Genomic DNA, 25,722 nt, shown 5'->3' on the forward strand with positions numbered 1-25,722 from the left:
GGCAGGTATGCAATCTGTGTTGGGTGAGAAGGCCTAGGAAGGAAGGAAGTTTTTGTTTGCTGATGACATGACACTAGTAGCAGTTTTGATTGAGAACTGCAGAAGCTGGTGTCTGAATTTGAGAGAGTGTGCAAAAGGAGAAAGTTCAGAGTAAATGTGAATAAAAGCAAGCATATTAGGTTTAGCAGTGATAGGGTAAGAGAGAGGCATGGTAATAAGAGGAGTATGCATTAGAGAGCTAAGGAGAGTTTGTTGATTTAGTTTGGATATATGGACAGGATGAGTCAAGATAGGATATGACTTAAGATGTATATGTCAGAGGTGGAAAGAACGAGGAAAAGAAGGAAAAGCATGGAGGAGGTGGGAGGCTGGAGTGAAAATTGCTGTGAAGGCTCGAAGCCTGAACATGCAGGATAGTGCAAGACAGGCGAGGGAGAGAAATTTGGAGCAATATGGTTTACAGAGGACGATGAGCTGTTATTAGGTTGAATGAGGACATATGAAGTGGTAGTGGGAAACCATAGAAATGTTAACATGTGAAATGGCTAATTATATATATATATATATATGTGTGTGTGTGTGTGTGTGTGTGTGTGTGTGTGTGTGTGTGTCAGAGGTGGAGGGAACGAGAATTGGGAGACCAAATTGGAGGTGGAAAGATGGAGTGAAAAAGATTTTGAGCGATCGGGGCCTGAGCATGCAGGAGGGTGAGAGGCATGCAAGGAATAGAGTGAATTGGAACGATGTGGTATACCAGGGTGGACATGTGCTGTCAGTGGATTGAACTAGGGCATGTGAAGCGTCTGGGGTAAACCATGGAAAGTATTGTGAGGCCTGGATGTGGAAAGGGAGCTGTGGTTTTGGTGCATTATACATGACAGCTAGAGACTGAGCGTGAATGAATGTGGCCTTTGTTGTCTTTTCCTAGCGCTATCTCGCGCGCATGCGGGGGGAGGGGGTTGTCATTTCATATGTAGCGGGATGGCGACGGGAATGAATAAGGGCAGACTATGAATTATGTACATGTGTATATATGTATATGTCTGTGTGTGTATATATATGTATACGTTGAGATGTATAGGTATGTATATGTGCGTGTGTGGACGTTTATGTATATACATGTGTATGTGGGTGGGTTGGGCTATTCTTTCGTCTGTTTCCTTGCGCTACCTCGCTAACGCGGGAGGCAGCGACAAAGTATGATAACTATATATATATATATATATATATATATATATATATATATATATATATATATATATATATGTAAAGTGTTTGAAGAATGTGGGTGAGAAATACATAAAGAAACAGAAGGATTTGTACAGTCATTTATTTATCTGGAGAAAGCATATCATAGGGTTGACAAATATGCCATATGGAAGGTCATACGAATATATGGTATAGGAGAAAAGCTTCTAGAAGCAGTGAGGTTTTAATCAAGAATGTAAGGTATGTGTATGAGAGAGGAGAGTGAGTGATCCCGGGTAAAGAGTGATCAGCAGCAGGGGGTTTATGATATTACCATGGCTTTTTGATTTGTTAATGGATGGAGTGGCGAGGGAAGTAAATGCAAGGGTCTTGGAGAGGGGCTGCTATGCAGGCTGTAGGAGGTGAGGGAGGCCTGGAAAGTGATGGCACAGCACCTGTGGTAGATTCGAGGGAGAAACTGCAGAGGTTAGTGACTAAGTTGGTAGAGTGTGTGAAAGGAGTTAAAATAACTGTGAATAGAAGCAAGGTTACTAGATTTACCAATGCAGAGGGATGGATTAGTTGGAGTGTGAATTTGAATGGAGAAAATTTGGAAGAAGTGTTTTAGATACGTGGGAGTGGACGTGATGATGTGGCTGAAGTCAAGATGGAAATAGCTCTTTGCGTTGATTGGAGGCCTGGGGTTGGGGAGTGGAAGTGTTTTGGAGGATTTGTGTGTGTGTGTGTGTGTGTGTGTGTGGTGGGGGGGGAGAGTGTGTTTGAGGATAAGTAGTTACAACAATGTTGTATGGATGCTAGAATGTGAGGAAGAGGGTGGATGTGATGGAAGTGAAATGTTTGAGATCGATATTTGGTGTGAGGTGGTTTGATCGGGTAAGTAATGAGAGAGTAAGAGAGATGTGTGGTAATAGAATAGTGTAGTTGAGAGAGCAGAAGAGGGTGTGCTGAAATGGTTTGGACCAATGGAGAGAATGAGTTAGGAGAGTTTGATAAAGGGGACATATGTTCCAGAAGTGGAGGGAACACGGAGAAAGGGTAGACAAAAATGGAGATGAAAGGATGGAGTGAAAATGATTTTTGAGTGACCAGAGTCAGAACACGGAGGATGAAAGGCGTACCCGGGATAGAGTGGACTGAACCATATCATGTGAAGCATGGAAAGGTCTGTGGGGCCTGGATGTGGATAGGGAGCTGTGGTTTCGGTGCATTACACATGACAGATAGAGACTGTGTGAACGAATGTGGCCCTTTTTCTGTTCCAGACGGTACCTCGCATTCGCGGGAAACGGCGATTAAGTATGAGAGAGAGAGAGAGAGAGAGAGAGAGAGAGAGAGAGAGAGAGAGAGAGAGAGAGAGAGAGGAGGCATACCAACGGAAACATTTATCAAATATTTTTAATGACATAATCGAATGTAACTAAGACTTGTTTACTTTCGAGGTGTTTAGCATATAGAAATGAATATCTCTTATCAATAATGGTGAGTGTGTGTGTAAGAATTTAACCTTTGACCTCACCTGCAATGGATAGAATGAAAGGTCAGTGGTATGGAGGGTTTAGTGATCAGGTTATTTTCATGATGGACTTTGCAAGAAAGAAACAGTGTAACGAACCTAGGGTAGTAAAGACAAGATTGTAGTGAAGATAAGGTGTAGTGCACATGACCGTAGAGCAACGAAGGGGGAGCAATCGCTCCCCCTTCGGTACAACCCTGTTTACATTACTAAATGGATGGGGAAGGGGGGGGGGAGGGTCTCCTTACCCTATGGGGTTGTAATGCCTTCTAATTTTTTCCGTGCACCCTTAGAAAGCGATGTTCATGTATTATTCCCATACCAACAGAGATGAATGCGGTTCCTCAAGTGAGTGGATGCAGGTAGAGGAGTTACGTGCAAGAAAGATGTGGTATGGCATCTACCATCGTGAGGGCAACACCAGTGTCAATGCTCCGCCTCATCGCACTACTCGACAATCTCATATTCCCAGACGATACCTAATTTATTTGTCATCATATAGAGGCAATTGGTTGCACCGCCTGCCGTTGGTGATGACCTGGTCTTCTCAAGAGACGTTTCGTGCCTCGTGATTTACATAAGCTTTATAAGATTATGCCTAAAGGTAAAATTATGAATGAATTTTTAAAGCTAGCCAGAGAACTTTGGTGTCATAGCCTGAGGAATTTTGGGTGCGTCTTCACGCACTGCCGTCTCCCATTATTTGATGTTTTTTTTATGGTAAGAGACGCATCAATACCATCGAAGAATGTATTGAGACATATTCTATAGAGATTTTGAAGGATTTTGTATTCACTTGTACGGTAATATTGCCATATAACAGCAGGATAATTAAAAGTCATCATCTGGCAACGTCGACCATGGTCGTTCACTCGTAGTGTGGCCAGAGTTGCCTGTGAGGAACAAGGCGGTTGTTTTTATCAAAGGAGCATAACTTCACCCTGGGCGATTGGCACGTGTGTATTCTGGGATTAATAATTATGATTAATGAGCGAAGAGAAAAACGATGATTTGGCTAAGGTATTTCAAATGACATTTATCAAATTGACAATCCATCTTCTGACAATATTGTCGGTTTTTAACAACATTATACTCCTTCTTATATCGTATATGAATCGTAAGGAACTATAATCCTAATCTAGATTAGAACCTTTCAACATATGTCATGAGTTTTGAGGTATAGAGAGCGAGGCAACTGATGGCGCGGCGGGCCAGGGATAACCGAGTCAGGCCAGGAGGCAGCCGTCAGGAGTTAGTGTTGATCGGGAGGGCATAGGGGTTGCAGGCTGGCTGGAGCTCTACCGCCAACTTGGATTGTTCGTATCACCTGTCGTGATTCTCGCTGAAACACAAGTTTCTGTGCTCGTGTAACCGCCCAGTAATAGTGTCATTTTAAGTGCGGTCAGTGTGTGTTTACTGTGAATTAGTAACGTGTAAGGTTGAGTGTTAACCTGTGACAAGTGTATATTTATACCTGGAGGCTGTGCACAGGTAAGTTTGTGTATGTAGTTTTGAGTCTGTTGCTTGGAGAGGTAAGAATAATCATATGTATGTATATACCATCATTGATAGTAACATAAGTAAAGACGGGTTATATTTCAGTCATGTTTAGTAAGCAGGTAAGTCATGTGTTTAATTCCTGTTGATGATATTACTAAGATTGTTCATAGAAACGTACAGTATATTATTATATTTTGTAAGGAGTTTTATCCGTCCCATTCACATGTTCCTCCACCAGCCAGAGATTTTCAGGGTCGATTTGGATGGCACCAGCCTGGGATATCAGGCTGACACCTTGCTGACCAGTGCTGGTAGACCCATAACACGTACAGCTGATGAGCCTAGGCAGCTTACGGCTGACGTGTTGCAGGTGTTGCTGACACAGGCTCCATGTGTTGCTGACACAGGTTCCTAGTGTTGCTAACAAAAGGTTCTGGTGTTGATGACACAGTTCGTGGTGTTGCTAGTAGGTTTCTGGTATTGCTGACACAGGCTCTTGAAGTTGCTGACTCAGGCATCTGTCGTATACAAATTTTCCTGATTCCTGAATGACAACTTGCATCAGTAAGCAATGTTGTCAAGTGTCATGTAGTTGGTAGGGTAACCTCTCCTGTAGATTTTGATGCAGTTTTTTCTACTTTTTAAGGTAAATTGGTTAGAGATAAGACTCAAGCACAATTGAGCAGTATGGTGGTGGAGTGCATTTCCCGAGTTAGAGAAAGAAAAGTAAAAAGACGCCATCAGCCGGGAGGGTCTTTGCCTGGTCTCAACATAAACAGGTGTTGACCAAGACCATTTTGCTTCAGTCTTAAGAAATCTGGTTTACTCGTCTCCTGAAGCAAGAGCATTGAATACCTTTTGATATATAAGCCAAAGATGTATTGAGAGAGAACAAGATAATGTGCAAAGATGTGCATTAACAGGAATGTAATTAATCTACAAATTTGTGAGCGTGATTTGCTTGTTAGCTGTTTGACGGGTAGGTTGCATTTGAGCTGTGCCACTTGGAAATAGACAGCGACATGACCTGCCCACTTCGCGGAAAGTTCATCTTTGTTATAATTCATTTTGTATGGACAGAGATGAGTGGAAGGTATTCTGGCCACGTAAATTGTTCTCGCAGGAGCAATGGATGCTCTGGTGTCCCTTGTGTTACACCGGCATTTTGCCCTTATTGTCGTTAATTCCCTGAATGATTTGGTTCCTTGAGAAATTATCAACATATATTCCTGATAGATGCATTTGTCAACATTATTCTTGATAGATGCAGTTGTTAACATATATTCCCGATAGATGGCAAAAGCTATCTTCATCATGCATTGTAGTTTAGGCCACATTTGTGGTTTGCGTATATATGAACGACTCCCACCTAGTGAATACATAATGCCTTTGTTGGGTTATTTGGTTGTTTTGAACAGGTTCTGATGAGTTACAGTAATGAGAATACTTGGAGTCCCCAGTTAGGGAACGGTAGTAAAACTACAGTGTAGACACGGCAACCGGAGTATAAGGTATAATTGGAGAAAATGGAAATGAAAGTAATTTTTGAGCGCTAATTTTGAGAAAGCAAGTAAGGGATTTTTCCAACAGTTGCATCTAGAGTTTGCGTCTCGAATATGTGTGAAAATGAATGATTTACATGTATTTCGTGAAAGTATTGCCACCAATATTGTTCCACTGAACTGCAGATAGATTTTTTTATTTCTTAAAGTTGAAGATGGGGAAAAAAGATGAGGAACATTTCTTGTTGTTCGTAAGCTTGTGTTGAGTCAATGAAGGTTGGTGTCACTGTGTATACACCCAGGCTGAGCCAAGGTCTCGCCTAGTAAACCATCAGGAAAAACAGTTCTCGTGTTAACTGATCAATTTTCCCAGCTTCATCCTGACGGCTTGTGATTAATGCAGGTGATTACTTAGACGTAGTTGTAATACACACTCAAAAAAATTATGGATTTTTTTTTTTATTTTGGATCGTCGTATTTGATGTTACGTCCCTCTTCATGCGAGTTGTTTAGATGAGAAACATGAGATGCGTTTTTGTGAGAGGTTCTTTTTGTTGCAAAATAGAGTGAGTCGTGTCACATGTGGTGTTGTAGTAGGGCGCTGTAGTAAAAACTTTGCCAGTAGTATAAACGGGAGACCACTGTAATGGCCTAAGTGACCCCCGCCCATAGAATTGTTTGAGAGAACTGTAGTAGCGTAAATAGCCTCGCCCATGATATAGCATGAGAGCCATGCAATAGCCTAGCGGGTGACGCCTAAGGTTATTATAGAGGAATATATATATATATATATATATATATATATATATATATATATATGTAGTTTAGGTAGCGTCATGGCACTCCGGAAAGCACTGTTATGGTCTGTCACATCTTCACATCTCGCTCTTGGTTGTTTAGATGAGTTTTGTATTAGGAATTATCGCATGGTTTATGTTATAGCATATTACGGTAGAAGTGTGTAAAATCCTATTATGGAGGAGAATTTAGTAGCCTATTACGGGAGAGCAGTGTAATAGCCTATTACAATTGTTCATTATGATGCTTTTTACGAGAGAACACTTGTAGTAAGTAGCCTTACTAACTTTTCCCAGAGTAATAAACAAAAGCACGGTAATGGCCCACCGTGGGAGAGAGCTTTGATAACCAGAAAACATAGCTTTTGTTGGTGCTATGGGAAAACGCTGTAACAGCCAACGTGACCTTGTGGGATTGTCTTAATAACTTAACGTGATTAAGCAGTGGTCATGCTTACGTCACGTTCTCTGAATCAGGACCGTGCGAATGTGGCACAAACAATATAATTTAGACGGTTATTACAGTTCAGATGCGGTTATGTGTTTCACAGTAGGTGGAGTAAGAGAACGAGTTCAGCTAAAATTCATCGTTTTCGATGAAATCTGTGCGAATTCGGGTGACGTGTTCGTTAAAAGAAGATTCTTGTATTTGAAGAAAGCAGCAGAGCGCGCCAGATAACGGGAATCACCGTGTGAGGGAGGGTAATGGGGTGTACTACCTACTTCCCAAGCGCCACCACTTGAATGCCTTTTCTTCTTTCTGCTGAGTGCAAGAAATTTGTCGCTTTTTATCGTTAATGAAAGGATTTAAAAGGCATGGGATGGACGGTTATGATAACCAGTGTTTGTAGTTAATGGCTAGGAGATAAAAACTAGTTTTTTTTTTTTATATTTCGTTTCCTTTGATATAACCATTTGCATGTTTCACAAAGAGATCAGTCGTACGTTGCGTTACCTGCCTACACACACACACACACACACACACACACACAAAGATACAGTTATACCTAATTGACGTTTCCCATGTTTGCGAGCTAGCGCCAGGAACAGACGAAGAAAGGCCGCATCCGCTCACATCCATTCTCTAGCTGTCATGTGTAACACATCGAAACCACAGCTCCCTATTCACAGCCAGGCCCTACGGACCTTTCCATGATTTACCCCAGATTCTTCACATACTCTGGTTCAGTCCATTGACCGCACGTTGACCCCTGCATAATACATAGTTCCAATGGATTCGGCCCCGTTCATGCCTTTCACCCTCCTTCATATTCAGAACCCGATCGTTCAAAATCCTTTTCACTCCATCCTTCCATCTCCAACTTGGTCTCCCCATTCTCCTTGTTCCCTCCACTATTGATTCATGTATCCTATTAGTCAACCTTTCTTCTCAGTCTCTTCATAAGTCCAAACCAATCGGCACGCCCTTTCAGATCTCCCAACCACACTCTTTTATTACCACAGCTCCATCTTACCCTTTGAATACTTAATCAAACCATGTCACACCACATATAGTTCTCAGACATTTCTTTTCCAATATATCCCCCCCCCCTCTGCACAGTCTTATCTATAGCCCATGCCTTGCATCCATATGATAATGTTGGGAGTTCTGCACCTTTAAACATAATACTTTATGCCCTCCCAGATAACGATCTCTACCTCTCTCTCCACACATTCTTCACTGCTCCCAGAACGTACGCCCCCTCGTCCACCCTGTGACTCACTTCCGCTTCCTAGGTTCCATTTATTACAATGTCCACTCCTAGGTAGCTAAAACACTTCGCTTCCTCTAAAGATTCTCCATTCAAACTCACACCTCCAGCTAAACTGTCTCTCAACTTTGGCAAATCTTATAACCTTGCTTTTATTCACATTTACTCTGAACTTCCTCCTTTCAAACATCTTTCAGACTCAGTCATCAACTTCTGCAGTTTCACACTCGAATCTGCCACCAGTGCTGTAGTATCATCAGACAACTGACTCACTTCCCGGGCCGTCTCATCCCCTGTAGCTTCTCTCTCAGGCTCTCGCATTAACCTTCCTCACCCCCCATCCATAAACAAATTGAACAACCATGGTGACATCACACCCATAGCGTAGTCCAACCTTCACTTGGAACCATTCACACTCCTCTCTTCCTACTCAGACACACACACACACACACACACACACACACACACGGTTATGGGTGTTACCGGACGCCACCTGCTTCTGGTTATACCGCGAGGGAAGTCTGGAGTGGTTATATTATCGTCAGTGGATTTAGAAGGGTATATTGTTAATGGAGAACTTGATCCAAAGGAGTCCATCATTACTCTGCTTGTGTGATTGGATCGCAGCCTCGAACTTGCAGGAGATCCAGGAGGAATCCAGTGGTTGTAAGGAAAGTTGGCTTTAATTTTCCAAACTTCCACATTCCCCTGTGTCTGTCTGCACTCGTTAGGCGTTCATTTTTGTCCTCATGATTGTCCATCTTCGCCATAAGATTTAACAGTTTAATCACAAGTGTGTGTGGAACCACGTGCATTTATATTTTACATATGTGTTGGTGATAGATGATTGAGATGCATGATTACTGATCACTAAGCCAGGTTTCGTGATATTTGACTCGTACTTAGCCAGTTGTGGCAATGACGATCTGTTTTTGTGGTTGACAAACATGACTGGTTGTGGTGTCATATACACGAGGTGTTTTCGTGCAGTCCTTGTGAACACGTGATGAAAGATGCTTTTAACCTGATTTGGAAATATTTTGAAAAGAAGTGAAGGCATTGGTTTACATATGTGAGAGCTACGCATGGTGGTTTTGCGCAGGCGTAAGGGCCTGGAATGGTGGTGTATTACGTGAAAACTTCGTAAACAGTCATCTGAATCCTTCAAAAAGATATAAATTTTCTCCGGTGCTTTGGGTAGCCAAGACAGTGAGATTAAAAAAGATGATAGATCCTCTGCAGTGCTTTGGATAGCCAAGACGGTGAAATTGAGGGGGGGAGGCAAAGGTAGCCTAGTGAAAGAGGACGAGAGGAGCCCCTCATACCGAAGGGTAACGGCAAGGCCAAGGTAACATGACGCTCCGAGTATTCGGTCTGGTGTTCCTCAGGTGGATGGTTGTAGCACCTCCTCCTCCTCCTCCTCGTACAGGCCGCACCTGTTGCTGCTGGACCCATTAATCTCACTCCTCACACCGTTACCACCACCGGCATTAAGTGGACATTTCCTGTGCTGGCCAGTACGACCTGGACAGTACTGTTAACTTTAGCGTTATTTTCTTCCTGTTGTGTTCAGTACAGAGGCAACCGCCGCGTATTTGTGGTATCTAAAACACCAGATTTTGCTGTAAATGTGTAGTTATGTTTTACATATATGAACGGGACAAGAGCCTGTGTAATAAACTCGGTATGGTGTTTAGGTAGTCTATTTCGCCTTGAATCACCATGTAGAACTGAAGAGGAAATGGTAGTTAGAAACGACTAAATTGCGTATCTTGAACAAGCATGTTAAGTAAGGTTGTTGTCTGGTACACACGTATGATACCACCTGTAAAGTGAACTTGTAATATAAGTAAACATTTGAGGTTGTGCAGAGTCGACCCTGACCGGAAGCGTGGGCTGAGGCGACTGATCAAGCATACATCAGTTGCCCAGCTTAGCTTGCCTCTGCTTGCACGACCACGGACTGCTTTGAGCTCCTTGCCTGCCTTGAACGCTTACAGTGTGTGGAGCCACCTAACACGAATAGTGTGAACGTAACAGAACGTTATCTTCGTATGTTATGGTTAGCGCTATTGTATGCATACATGTTGTTGTTGAAGATACGAGATAAAATGGTCTTCAATAAACAGGGTTATGTGGAAAATGGAATTTTTTTTTTTTTTTTTTTTTTGAATGTTCAGCACAGCGGTACGGCCCATGGATATGATTGCATGTAACGTAGCTTAAACCTGAAGGGATCAGGTCGAAGGTCACATCCAACGTTCATAGCGGCTTTCTCAAGGGGTATCATAAAATGTTCGTCTTTGTATTCTGTAGTACAGAAACGTTAGTTAAAGTTAAATTTGTTTTGTTCCTTGTAATAGTAATTTCACTTGATACTGAAATACAGAAAGGCTGCATTGGTCCACCAAAATTACGTTTAGCCTTGTAGATTGAGAAATATATTTATGGAAATGATACTACTATTTTTTTCAGTGAAATGGGGGATATAATTTTGCACCGGTAAGCAAAATGATTTTACTTTGGTGAGGAAGAGTTAGTGCCAAGCCCGTAGCCAGTGTAAAATGTAAACAGGTTATGACTTTGAAAATAGTCTTTAGCCACTCAAGAATATATTGGTATAAAGAATATTTATGTCAGTATATCATTGAATATGCTAACAGGCTGTTTATTAGCAAAATTATCTCTCCATGGCGCTGAAGGGCAGAGCCTAGCCAAGAGGTAGGTAGAGTCGGCACAAAATGCTGTGTGGTGGAGTAGGAGGGAGGCAGCTGGGCGTGTTTAAGGGTGGATGAATGTCATTATGTGTGACGGCTGCCTGGAACCTAGTGCTTCCCACACCTTTAGATGCCTCTGTCCTTGCTATATCTCTATGACATATTAAGTCAGTAGTATTTATAGTGTAGGTAAGTAACATTGCTGTTTCTTTTTTCTTTTTTCTTTTTTGATAAATTTGTTAATACTTCAGCCATTTGGTACTGTTTTGGATAGTGATTTTTTATTTATTTATCAGTGGTACTGTGGTGTTTAGAGGACAGAATAAGTGCAGAATGTTACTGTACATTATCATGTGAAAGGCGTAGTGGTGAGGGTTATGAAGATAGGAGAAAGTTTGGGATTAACATAAATAAAATATGTGAAATACTTATAAAGAATCAACAAGGTGAAAGTTTGTGGTTAACATAAATAAGAAAATGTGAAATACTTGTAAATAATCAACAGAAGGTTGAAAACAACAACAACAACCTCTACTAACATGCTAAATCTATCTTTAGTTTGATATTATTTGAACATTGTGTGAGGTATGGTCGCTATATGTGAGCATGGCTAGGCTATATAGTGGAAATATAATACTCCAAGTAATTTAGTAATGTATTAGAAATATATAATGTTCCAAATGATTACTTAACACTTACGTAGCTCAACTATCTCTCTAAAGTATATTTTATAGCCCAGGACATCACAGGGCACAGGAAGTCGTGTCCTAGCCCAGTGTCATCCATACTTTCATATTGGCTCTCCTCAGCTCTTTTGTAGTATAGTTTAGAATGGTGTCAAACATTTTCAGTTCTTTTATAATATAGTATAGTAATGATTGTGTAGTATAGCGTGATTACTACAGGTACACAGATATTTGATGAGTTAGAGCCATGTCCTGTACCTTTGTATTATAGCCAAGTACACAGTGTTAAGTATGAATATTCATATCTCATCTTAGTGATAATCATCTCTAGTATTTGGATAGAATTGTTTAGTCTTCGTTTCTAATACTTTTCTCCTTAACCTGTTACCCTCTTAACTAACCACCACCAGAACTGTATATTGTTACGCAGTAGACATATCCACGACTGTGGGTTTTAGCCCGTTACTTAGAAACCTTCAGTAGCTGAACCTGTTACCTGGTAACAATCTGTAGTGCCTAGAATTCATCTCCGTTCGTGTGACAGTTACCTAAGTTGTTACTGTGTTACTATACTGTTTAGCCACGTATATTTCAGCGTACCATTTAATGATTCGTTTATGACCTAAGGGGACACAAAGCAGTCAGGTTAGCGCAGTGTAAATGTATTTATCAAATTGTAAGTACCTGTTTGTACAGTATAGAAAGGGACTTTGTACAGTCGTGCCGCATTACTTTTGTGTGTGCGTGAATATAGATGTTGACGTAAGAGTGATACGGGATAATTTATAAAAAAGTATCCTATCTCAATAGTCCACAAAACAGGATAACTGGTATTATACCATAAATCATGTGTTGCATTGCTAGGACTACGGGGAGAGAGAGAGAAAAAAAAAAGCGGTTACGTAACGGCAGTGTTCGGTAATTGTCCATTGTTGTTTGTTGGTGAGGAGGAAGAGGACCTCGCATGCTCGGACCACGTACGTACCATTGTCCTCAGGTGTGAAGGATTTAAATACACAAGGTATATGTGCGCCATAGTCAACAAGTTTTTATTTTGTTTTTTTTGCCACCTTGACTCGTGGATCCCGTGCCGACACCGCCATCATATAGGTATGTGGAATTATGAGTTGTGTATTAATCTTCGTCCACCTAATGACTGGAGTGACACCTCACAGTGGTATACTTATCCTCACTATGTGGTATAAGGTCTCGGCTACATAGCCACACACTGACACTCACCACCACCTCACGCATCAGGTTCTCAAGTATACGTGTTCACCTTATACTCAGCCATCTACCCAGCTATTCAGGTTTTTGCCACCTGGGACTCACCACCTGGCCTGGTATGCAGGTTTCTAGTACATGTGTTTATCTACTGACGTATCACCTGTTTAGTTACGTTGGGGTTTCCTTGTCACTTACCTACCCCGAGGGTATGTGCCCTTCAACCATACTCGCAATTAAATCATTTGTCTGCGTATATCTAGACAATGAATATATTAGAACAAAACTCGCCTACAGACGTGTAGGTTTTTTAACACAAGTTCCTCTTCATTCTTCTTCACTGTGGGGGTAAGGCAAGGTGTCCGGCTCCAGTAAATGATTATATGGACGTATGTGTTTGTTTGCTGTTGAGTGTGGAGACTTCAACACATCGACAGTATTATCTTCACGAAGTAACTTAATGAGGTCTTTTGAGTGCATTGTGTTTCTTTAATATCGCGCTGCGAAATATACTCTGTGATTACTAGAGGAAAAAGACACGGCATTTTGGCTGCTAGAAAGCCACTGCAGGACAGCAGGTTGATGCTGAAGTACTGAGAATGAACTGCGAGTACCATTCCTGCAGCAGGTGTTGAACTACCAGCTGGGGTCGTAGCTTACCTAACATATACTTTACGACGCTCACCAAGGATCGTCTCTACCCCAACAGCCTGGTTGGTGACCTTGTCTTGTGTATACCGTACGGTGGTGGCGGAGGTTCCTCTACCCCCACAGCTGGGGTCTGGCACCTTACCTTACCTTACGTATACCTTACGATGGTTTCAATGGTCTTTGCATCCGCAACTTGCCTTACCTTTATTTTCTCTCTCTTTACCTTACCTTATTTTACGTATATCTTGCGTTGGTGTCGGAGGCTCATCCCAGACCTCACAGTTTGGCCTGGGACCTTCACTTAGCCTTAAAGATACATCTTGCAGTGGTTTCTGGGAGGGACTGCAGCATTTGCTTACACAGTTTAGCACTTGCTACAGGATGGCCTTGGCTAGGCTTCTCAGACAGGAAGACGAGAGCTGAGGGACACAGTTACTTTAGCTGCGGATGAACTGTGTTGCCACGTTTGCCACAGCTGGCCACAGAGAGCACAGTGTATGGCGAATGGAGACTGATAGGCTGCTAACCAAGTAAATATGGGTATAGAGGAGAATGCAGAGGAATAACAAAGAATCTCTTGAGTTATAAGGTTGAACTGATAATGAAGGGTTTTGACAGAAGAGGAACGGTTGTACTAACAATTTAAGCGAGGCTTGTACCCCGTGCCGCGCCAGTGGCTGGCAGCTTCCCGTAGTTTATGTGTGGAGACCAGCCAACTGGGGATTAGCCGTTATGAACGTTCTTCCTCCACACCCAGCGAAGCAGCGTCATTCTTTTCTATATGTGTGTATCTACGCATTTGTACTGCTGGACGGGGAGGGAGGTTTGACACTCAGGGGACCCCATTTGACACTCAGGGGACCCCAGTTAACACTCAGGGGACCCCATTTCCTCAAGATTCTTTGCTATCATACCTCATAGACTCACGTATACTGATTGCATTAACCATGCCCTCAGTCATTCCCTTCCTTTCATCCTCCAGTCTTTAACTATAAAAGTACTTTATTTCTCTCATGTTAAATTTCTAGCTTGATATCATGTTATGTCTTCTGATTGCTCTGTCCCTACGTATCTCGAATTCGCTGATCACGTCATCGATATGTGTGTGTGTGTGTGTGTGTGTGTGTGTCCCTCATCCTATACCATTTCCACAGTAAGGAGATGCAGTTTATGTCCATTCTTTTTCTCTTACAGTTTACCTTTTAATTCGGCCAAACACCACTTTATTAAGGCATGTGATTTGTTTTGCCCGAGCCTTGTCGTTTACACTACTAAAATAGGAAGAGTTAAAAATGGTTTTAAGACAAGATTCGTAAACCGAGAGGTAAACTGTTGATATGGAAACTAAAATACAAAAATGGGATAACGATGATATTAATGAATTACATTACTGAGAAGTAGACCTAGGAATATGGAAAGTAAACCGCATATTTACATTAGAGAAGTAAAGCTAGGAATATGGAAGGTAAACCGCATAAAGAATTACATTACTGAGAAGTAAACCTAGGAATACAGAAGGTAAACTGCATGAAGAACTGTGTAATGGATTAAACCATATGAATAGCGACCACGCCGAACAGTCGCCCCACGTCAGAAGGACACAATGGATTATCAGAGTCACGGAGTGCGTTCGGTAGACAATAAAACTTAACCAACCACATCATAAGTCTCGCCACGTAACAGGACCGTTCGCTCGACCACAAAAATACGTCAGTAATTTACGAATTCGTATCCTGCGTAGCGTAAAGGTTTACAGCGTATGATCACGCCCGTAGAACCGGTAGTTTACTCGTAAGGGTAGACCAAACAGCCTATCAGATCAAGTTAAGCCATTAGGGTAATCTGTGGCCTGAGACGGAAAGTCTTATAAAGGAAATAGAGTACGTGATTACGATCACGTAGGTATTCGTGTAGCGAAGCCGCTTACCAGTTGGCCCTCAGTAGACGAGTGAAACCACGCTATAAGACTAGTAAGCCACATAATGGTGTTTTTAAGTTAAATATTTTTTTTTTTTTTTAATAATCATCCGTTTATGACTAGATAAATTCGAAGTGAGATCATAAAAGCCACACAGATTGGGTGGGAATTGGACCTCCGTGGTGTATCTGATAGCGTTCCTAACTGTGACATTCGCGGGCCCCCCCGCATAGGTTCGAATTCTGGTCTCGGCTGTCGGTCCACAGTCCACCCAGCTGTTCATCCTCCCCTAGAGGCTGGTCGATAAATTGGGCACCTGGTTTGGCCTAGGGTATATATTTAGCGTTAATGAGGTGGCCTTGATTAGGGCATTCAGTTCCCAGAGCCGTCTCAGTTAACATAAAGTGGCTGACATATAGCGTTAAAGCAACAGTTAGCTAATTTGTTAATCTCTCTGCTTACCGGGCCACATACTGAGGCTTGGGCAAGACATACCGGAGACTCGATGGACTTGAACTTTTAGACTGAAGTATAGGGTGATCATGTAGGAGTGTGTAAGGAGGAGCAGTGCCTCTCGTAATCAGTGCGTGAATTTCATGGTCATTTCAAGTCACGTTAATGAGGTGGGGTAAGTCTGCAAGTGGCCAGTACTTGGATATGATGAGCACATTTAGCAGAGGACGCAAGGCACAAGGTAATTAACATCAAGTCTTATTGATACACTGGACTTGCATCAGTTACTTCAAGTAACTGTTTTGCATCCAACAGACCACCCTTCTCCTCACCTTATCATTTCCTGCTCATTGAACTTTAGATGATTTCTCACCTAGTTCTGCCCCTCAGCTCCCCGCTCCTCAACTCCCCGCCCCTCAGCTCCCCGCCCCTCAGCTCCCCGCCCCTCAGCTCCCCGCCCCTCAGCTCCCCACCTCCGCCTACTTGAACCTCTGACCTTTCTCGTACTTTGGTCACACAAGGTCTTCCGAGTACTCCCCCACCTGCAAGTGGGCAGGCCACTACGAACCGGACATGTCTCCTCACCTCCGCGGACGTGTTTTGGGGGGAATGTTCCTCTGAGCGACCTTCCATCCTTGCGCGTCTGTTTCATGTGTGTGAAAAACCTAAAGAATTTTCCCTCTTTGGAAACATACTTTGGTCCAGCTCATGACTGAGAGAGGAGACTCTTCTGTTTAAGCAATGCCCCCACTAACTCTCCAGTGTCCTCATAGCTCCTCTCAATTCTCAATTTTCTTAAACGCTTAGAATCTTGTTTCCTTCTCTGTGATCACCAGGGCGGATTCTACGGTGCATTGTCTGCTGGTGTGGTGTATGTAACCCAACGCTGGTAATCTTTTCAGTATTGTGAACCTTCAACGTTCACTTCATTCATTATCTTTAAACCAGTCGTTATCATACCTCCCACTTTCCTCATACAGCAAAAGCTGCACACAGTTGTCTGTTTTTGTATCTTTCCATTGTCCCATGTTTCGTGAGTCTACAGACTCACCTGAGGAGCTCATAGTATTCGCTTCCTCACCCTCGCCTCCCTCCAGTCTTGTTTCGCAGTCCCTCTCAGATGGCCACGATTGAGTACATGATTTGACCGTGTCTTGTTGTTGGCTGCTGTGAGGTAAACAAATCAACCTCCCTCGTTATGATCAGTCAAACTCGTGTTACCCCAATGTGTGCTCAAGCAAATATCATTACCAACCCAAGCAGTATTAGTAGTGAACTACATATTGAAAAGTAAACCCCGGAAAAATAACGGAAATATAGACCATATGATTAAAGCTGGGGGTATCTGAATAAAACATCAAAGCAGACACGCGCACGTACATCATGTAACATACTGACTTGAAATGTGGTTCACATGTGTGTGTGTTAGGCCCATGGTCCGCCTGCCATATGTAGCTGGGTAAGTCTTATGTTTCCAGTTACTCCTACATGAGAGGTAGATTGGAAATTCTTATATACATATGACAGAGAGAGAATGCGTGGCCTGGTTGTAGGCTGAGTGTGAGAGCAGAAAAGTGCGCTTGTAATTAGCACAGTGTTTGTGGAGCGTGAATAGAGGCAGGCAGTTCACTGCAGTCGGTTACGCTGACGCCCAGTAGGTTAGCACATTGTTCAGTGCTCGCGTGTAGTTAGTGAGGACTATGTAGAGCAATTCTCTTCCTCTGTTAGGCAGTACATGCGTGTGTTGTATTCTTGTAAGCTCACTGAGCGAGATCTATGACTGTGAGTTAGATTTGTCACCCAAGCTTTTGAGAATTTACCCTAGTGCTCTTTCGTTCTTGTACACGATTTTCGGTGGAGTGTTAAAGGATTTGTCAAAAGAAGAGACTGTTTATGTCTGCTTGTTTGTGACAAACTAGGTTAGTTTGTCGTTAGTCTGTGGTTTAACAGGAGTCATTACGTGTTCTGAAGGGGGACAGAATCAATGGATGTTTTGCCCACAAGATAAAAGATTGTATAGTCGACCTGGCAGTATCATATATATATATATATATATATATATATATATATATATATATATATATATATATATATATATATATACATTATTGATAGAGTAATTTATGTTGTCATATTCTTTAATCAGAAAGTCTTCAAACCATGTAAGTTGTGTTTACACTAGATTTCCTCGAGGTAACATGATTGTATTTTTTACATGTCAGTCAGTATCACTTGCTGTTGTGGAATATGGGGAAATGACAGGAACGTGGTTTGTGATCATAGAGCGAATGACAAATGGTCGTTAACTTGTGGTGGTTTATCGTTAGTGGATGTTTATAGTGTTTACTTCAATACGCTCACTGGCTTTTACAGAAACGGATGTTTACATGCGAGACTCTGCGTTCGTGAATGAGGTATACTGTTCTTTTAAGAATTCTTTCGTGTGATCTGGTTGTATAGAGTGATCGCCACTTGTCGTCTGTACACAGAGCAGTACAACCCCAGCAGTTTATCTCAACCTGCTGAGGAAGTTCAGTCGTATGGAACAGACGAAGAGGCTGTGCAAGCTAGGTGCCACACACACACACACACACACACACACACACACACACACACACACACACACACACACAGGGCCCGCTCTTTCCCTGTTATCCTCAAGGAAGACGCCTGCAAAGAGTTTACGATGGCCTCGTCTCGACCTTCTGTGAGTGGGTACGTCATATACTGTTAGCGTAAACTGTTCGCTGGTCTCTTGGCTGTGATAGCTGTATTATCAGAGGGGGTGGGGAAGGGGGGCTGATGAGAGAGAGAGAGAGAGAGAGAGAGAGAGAGAGAGAGAGAGAGAGAGAGAGAGAGAGAGAGAGAGAGAGATTAACGTATGTATCACTTTGGTTTAATGGCACAGTTCCTGGTCATACCGTATGGGAATAAATGACTTGGTTGTTATGAGAGTTTGTTCATTTCGATATGGACTGGACTAAGACTATACGGAGTGATATATTTTGAAGTTGCATTTACTCCATCTTTTGTGTTGCGCGGCGTAGGTGCGTTCTAGCAGCTTACGTGTTGCTCGGCGTAGGTGCGTTCTAGCATCTTACGTGTTGCTCGGCGTAGGTGCGTTCTAGTGTTGGGGGGAGCGAGTGATGCACCTCACCATAATCCACGTCGCCTGTGACGGCGCGCCGTTTTCTTTTACGGGTAAATTTCTCTTTTTCTTGTTTGGATGAAACAATATGTTTTGTCAAGATTTTTTCCCCCAGTTTGTTGTGAACTGTGGGAAACTCATGATCGTCTGTTGAACTTGTAGTAAACAAATGATTTGATAAACTGGTGACCTTTATTTTCACTCCTGTGCCGTTTCGTAGGTCTTGACCCTTGAGCACGACGGTACGACCCTTGAGCACAACGGTACGACCCATGAGCACGGCAATACGACCCTTGAGCACAACGGTACGACCCATGAGCACGGCAATACGACCTTTGAGCACGACGGTACGACCCTTGAGCACGAAAGTACGACCCTTGAGCACAACGGTACGACCCCTGAGCACGGGAATACGACCCTTGAGCACGACGGTACGACCCTTGAGCACGACAGTACGACCCTTGAGCACGACAATTCGTACCTTGAACACAACAGTTCGACCCTTGAACACGACAATACAACCCTTGAACACGACAGTTCGACCCTTGAACACGGCCTTACAGCTCTTAAGACGAAGGTGCGACCTCTTGAGTGTGGAGGTACGACCTTTCACCTCTCTCTCTCTCTCTCTCTCTCTCTCTCTCTCTCTCTCTCTCTCTCTCTCTCTCTCTCTCTCTCTCTCTCTCTCGAAGACCAGGTCAAAGGCTAGGTCGTCCTACCTAAAGGTTATACCCTCATGGTCGGGGTATGTTGATGTACGCTCTGTTGGAGGAGGAGGAGGAGGAGGTGAGTGGAGCGTATACAATTGCTGTCAGTACCTTAAATACTCAGTAACAGCGTAAGGTCAAGTTACACCTTTGTTCCCCCGCGCTGTCGCATATATTATTCATATGATTTCTCAACCTTCTCAAACCAGAATATATATATATGTTTATTGATAAGTTCCTGAGGTCGCCAGGCATTAAGGTTGGAGAACCAGTGAATGACTTTTATGTGCGTGTATTATGGGCGTTTTCATTCATATTTTTTTCTCTCTCTCTTCTCTTTCCTGTGATAATCGACGCCAACATTTTGAAATTATTATATTCCTCCTGAAACTCGCTTGGGAAAAAAAAGAGAAAGGAATATTAAAGGTTATCACAATCTTGAGTTGTGGAGGGAAACATGATATTTGATAGCGTAGTAGGTAAATGATTTATGATAATGCGCATATCGCCCCCTCCCTCCTCCCCCCTCCACCCTTTTTTACATGTGTTCACATGATCTGAGGCAACAAAAGCTGGGTTACATAAGTATCTACATTCAAAAAGACAAAGAACAAATATGTACAACACTATTTTTGCGTAACTGATACAGGAAATACTTGTTCGGTATCATAGCCATCTCACACAGGTTAATAAAGTTAACAAATCGTATAACACATATTAGTTATATGTTGGAAAGGATCACAATTTTGCGCGTGATCAAGATATTCCTATGAGTCCACGGGGAAAATGAAACACGAAAAGTTCCCAAGTGCACTTTCGTGTAATAATCACATCATCAGGGGAGTCACAAGAGAGAAATATAACAGTCAGTTGATATACATCGAAGAGACGAAGCTAGGACGCCATTTGGTAAACATGGGATTAGTTATATGTACTTTTCATGATTGATTTGACCTTGCCTGAACATGAGATTATTAGATATTTGCTGGGTCACAGCCTAGCTGATATTGTCAGATATTTGCTGGGTCATAGCCTAGCACAATGTCGTGACTTGAAATGGCCTCTTCCCCCGTGTAGCTCCCGATATATTTCTTATCGAACCTAATGGTCATCAACTGGTCGTTTATGAAGCCAGTATCCACAACATGACTGATCCTAACAACAGTTGTAGTTGGTCGATCCCTTGTAGGTTGTAAGATCCTTAGGTTATAAGTTACCACGACCTGAAACATACTTTTTGCACCTTAAGCTGTTAAATGTAAATTTTTTTTTGTAGCCACATAAGCATTTTGTGTATCGCCCATGGATGATTGTGGATCAAATTGGTTGTTTGAGCTTAAGGCACATATTGCCTCTTGTCTTCGAATACCTGTTTCAGATGTTTGATTTGATCTTTGCGGTGTATCATGATTTTGCTCTGTGTCGCTTTGAGAATAAGTGGATTTTTGTCTCGGTGAATAATTTGAGGTGGAATGTGGACTGTGTGCGTGATGCTGTGTACCTCCACCGGTGGTGACTCGTCAGAGAAAACGGCAGTTCGGTTGGGTATAATCTAATACGTGAAGGTATTTAGTACACTGAATATTGGTACTTGGTCAGACGTTGTTCGTATATATATATATATATATATATATATATATATATATATATATATATATATATATATATATATATATATTTTTTTTTTTTTTTTTTTTTTGTCGCTGTCTCCCGCGTTTGCGAGGTAGCGCAAGGAAACAGACGAAAGAAATGGCCCAACCCACCCCCATACACATGTATATACATACGTCCACACATGCAAATATACATACCTACACAGCTTTCCATGGTTTACCCCAGACGCTTCACTTGCCTTGATTCAATCCACTGACAGCACGTCAACCCCGGTATACCACATCGCTCCAATTCACTCTATTCCTTGCCCTCCTTTCACCCTCCTGCATGTTCAGGCTCCGATCACACAAAATCTTTTTCACTCCATCTTTCCACCTCCAATTTGGTCTCCCTCTTCTCCTCGTTCTCTCCACCTCCGACACATATATCCTCTTGGTCAATCTTTCCTCACTCATTCTCTCCATGTGCCCAAACCATTTCAAAACACCCTCTTCTGCTCTCTCAACCACGCTCTTTTTATTTCCACACATCTCTCTTACCCTTACGTTACTTACTCGATCAAACCACCTCACACCACACATTGTCCTCAAACATCTCATTTCCAGCACATCCATCCTCCTGCGCACAACTCTATCCATAGCCCACGCCTCGCAACCATACAACATTGTTGGAACCACTATTCCTTCAAACATACCCATTTTTGCTTTCCGAGATAATGTTCTCGACTTCCACACATTCTTCAAGGCTCCCAGAATTTTCGCCCCCTCCCCACCCTATGATCCACTTCCGCTTCCATGGTTCCATCCGCTGCCAGATCCACTCCCAGATATCTAAAACACTTCACTTCCTCCAGTTTTTCTCCGTTCAAACTCACCTCCCAATTGACTTGACCCTCAACCCTACTGTACCTAATAACCTTGCTCTTATTCACATTTACTCTTAACTTTCTTCTTTCACACACTTTACCAAACTCAGTCACCAGCTTCTGCAGTTTCTCACATGAATCAGCCACCAGCGCTGTATCATCAGCGAACAACAACTGACTCACTTCCCAAGCTCTCTCATCCCCAACAGACTTCATATATATATATATATATATATATATATATATATATATATATATATATATATATATATATATATCTTTCTTCTTTCATACTATTCGCCATCTCCCGCATTAGTAGGTTCTAGAGAGTAGATTTTTATCCATTTTGTTCTAGTGATGGTTCTAGTCTGATAAAGATAACTTTAGCTTTTTCCTCTGTATAACAGCATTTTTGTCGTAGATCTGCCCTGCGTTTTTTACGAAAAATTTTTACCGCTTGAGCCCAACGTTACGACCCCTGGGGCATGATGGCTTGGCCTTTGACCTGAGCTTTAAGGGTCAGGTCAAGAGGTCACGAGGGATTTGAATCGGTGTTCTTGTGTGGATGTTTCTGTGCCGCCCCAGCGCGTCGGACCCAGAGCCCCACTGCATTAGGTTAATGCCATTTGCTATGCAACACATGTGTTGTTCCCCATCTCTCTCTCTCTCTCTCTCTCTCTCTCTCTCTCTCTCTCTCTCTCTCTCTCTCTCTCTCTCTCTCTCTCCTTCTTTCATGTCCTCATATTTTTTCTTTTTTCTTTTCGTGTCACCGTTTCATGAGGGCTGTCATGCGCGTGTGTGAGGTGTGAGGTGTGTGTGTGTGGTGTGTGTGTGTGTGTGTGTGTGAGGTGTGTGTGTGTGTGTGTGTGTGTGTGTGTGTGTGTGTGTTGGGTGAGGCGGGCAGGTGAACGTGTGGGAGGTGGTACCCCATTGATGTTCCTGGCTGGGCGGCTCACCTGTCCGTGTACGTGATCAGCAGTACGTTACTTTACACCAGAGGTGTACGAAGGCTCCCTCGACAGCGAGGAGAGGATGTAAATATTTACGTTTGTGGAGAACAGCGCGGGTAAAGAGGGCCAGAACGAGCAGTGATTAGAAATTGTCGTAAATGGAGGATCACAACATTTAAACTTGACCCCGTATCCCCTGGAAAACATTAGGCTACAATATATATATATATATATATATATATATATATATATATATATATATATATATATATATATATATATATATATACGTTGCTTTATTGCTTCTTCAGAAATGAATAAAAGTACAGCTGTTTTACCCATGTTGACAAGGTGAGGAGCAGCAACAGAAAACGAAAGGGGCGCCTGTCGTCGTCAGATGGTACTGAGTGAAAACGAGGCAGCGGGGAAGGGCCGGCTACCGACCGAGTCAAATACTGGTACATTCCAGGACTTGTTTTTTGCCAGGTCGTCGGTGATGGGACAGGCCCTTGACCTCCTGACCTTTACCGTAACCTTTGATTCCACGAGAGCACAGGATTCCAATCCTTCCCGCCCAGGATATGTCCTGCGTGTTGGTGTGACGGTCCCGTCACATTCAGCCAGTGCCTCGGTGTTACGGCGGTCCCGTCACACGCAAACAGAGCCACGGTGTTACGGTCCCGTCACATTCAGGCAGTGCCTCGGTGTTACGGCGGTCCCGTCACACGCAGGCAGAGCCATGGTGTTGCGGTCCCGTCACATTCAGGCAGTGCCCCGGTGTTACGGCGGTCCCGTCACACGCAGGCAGAGCCATGGTGTTACGGTCCCGTCACATTCAGGCAGTGCCCCGGTGTTACGGCGGTCCCGTCACACGCAGGCAGAGCCATGGTGTTACGGTCCCGTCACATTCAGGCAGTGCCCCGGTGTTACGGCGGTCCCGTCACACGCAGGCAGAGCCATGGTGTTACGGTCCCGTCACATTCAGCCAGTGCCTCGGTGTTACGGCGGTCCCGTCACACGCAAAGAGAGCCACGGTGTTACGGTCCCGTCACACGCAGGCAGAGCCCCTGTGTTACGGTCCTGTCAACGAAGACAAGATGAAAAATTAATCATTCATATTAAGCGAAGTTGATCTTGAGGAAATACGGTAGGATGATTAACCATAATCCAGGAAATACGGGAGGATGATTAACCATAATCCAGGAAATACGGTAGAATGATTAACCATAATCCAGGAAATACGGTAGGATGATTAACCATAATCCAGGAAATACGGTAGGATGATTAACCATAATCCAGGAAATACGGTAGGATGATTAACCATAATCCAGGAAATACGGTAGGATGATTAACCATAATCCAGGAAATACGGTAGAATGATTAACCATAATCCAGGAAATACGGTAGGATGATTAACCATAGTCCAGGAAATACGGTAGGATGATTAACCATAATCCAGGGTATACGGTAGGATGATTAACCATAGTCCAGGGTATACGGTAGGATGATTACCCATAATCCAGGGTATACGGTAGGATGATTAACCATAATCCAGGGTATACGGTAGGATGATTAACCATAATCCAGGAAATACGGTAGGATGATTAACTATGATCCAGGAAATACGGTAGGATGATTAACTATGATCCCGGGAGTGGGACGAGTCAAGACATTCTGACTGAATCTCCTGACGATGGTGTGGAGGCGTCGCCAGGGTCGTGTTGTGTGGTGTGGTGTGGTGTGGTATGGTATGGTATGGTGTGGTGTGGTGTGGTATGGTGTGGTATGGTGTGGTGTGGTATGGTGTGGTGTGGTATGGTATGGTGTGGTGTGGTGTGGTGTGTGGTGTGGTGTGGTGTGGTGTGTGGTGTGGTGTGGTGTGGTGTGGTGTGTGGTGTGGTGTGGTATGGTGTGTGGTGTGGTGTGTGGTGTGGTGTGGTGTGTGGTGTGGTGTGGTGTGGTGTGTGGTGTGGTGTGGTATGGTGTGTGGTGTGGTGTGGTGTGTGGTGTGGTGTGGATTGTGCCTGTGGTAGGATCGCCCCTCGTCGCCAGGCACCACCTCTGCGTGGGTCGTGATTCATGACGCCCATGCTCAGCCTACCACACCACTCGCCGCCCATCCCGCCCGCCCCCGCCGCCCCACAATCACGGCTGGATGATGTCGGGCGTGAGGGAGGAGCCTCCCTCACTCTGGCCAGGCTAGGTTGTGGCTGCGTGAGGGAGGAGGAGACGCCCCCGGGGACAAGCGCTACCCACACTCACCCGGTGGGCACCGTGTGCCACCATGTCATGACCACTGTTTACTCTCTCTCTCTCTCTCTCTCTCTCTCTCTCTCTCTCTCTCTCTCTCTCTCTCTCTCTCTCTCTCTCTCTCTCTCTTACGTTAGGGATCAGCTCGGGAGGGAGTGTGGGGGTTGGGTTGTGGGGTGGGGTGTTGGAGATGCGTGCTGCTCCAGTCTCAGGACCAATGGTTCGGATCCCAGGGTGGGTGTGAGAGAGAGAGAGAGAGAGAGAGAGAGAGAGAGAGAGAGAGAGAGAGAGAGAGAGAGAGAGAGA

At 43.5% G+C, this 25,722-nt stretch overlaps 1 protein-coding gene across 2 annotated transcripts in view; it reads left to right on the forward strand.

The window, feature by feature from the left end:
- The first annotated feature begins 3,977 nt into the window (after positions 1 to 3,977).
- Positions 3,978 to 25,722, forward strand: part of Exn (Ephexin) — a 297,401-nt gene continuing 275,656 nt past the window's right edge. For both annotated transcript variants that reach the window (XM_071658652.1, XM_071658653.1), the window contains exon 1: positions 3,978 to 4,213. The gene's annotated coding sequence lies outside the window, so the exon portion shown is untranslated. The remainder of the gene's footprint in view (positions 4,214 to 25,722) is intronic.

This window comes from Panulirus ornatus, chromosome 66 (assembly GCF_036320965.1).
Source record: "Panulirus ornatus isolate Po-2019 chromosome 66, ASM3632096v1, whole genome shotgun sequence".
NCBI classification, from domain to species: domain Eukaryota; kingdom Metazoa; phylum Arthropoda; class Malacostraca; order Decapoda; family Palinuridae; genus Panulirus; species Panulirus ornatus.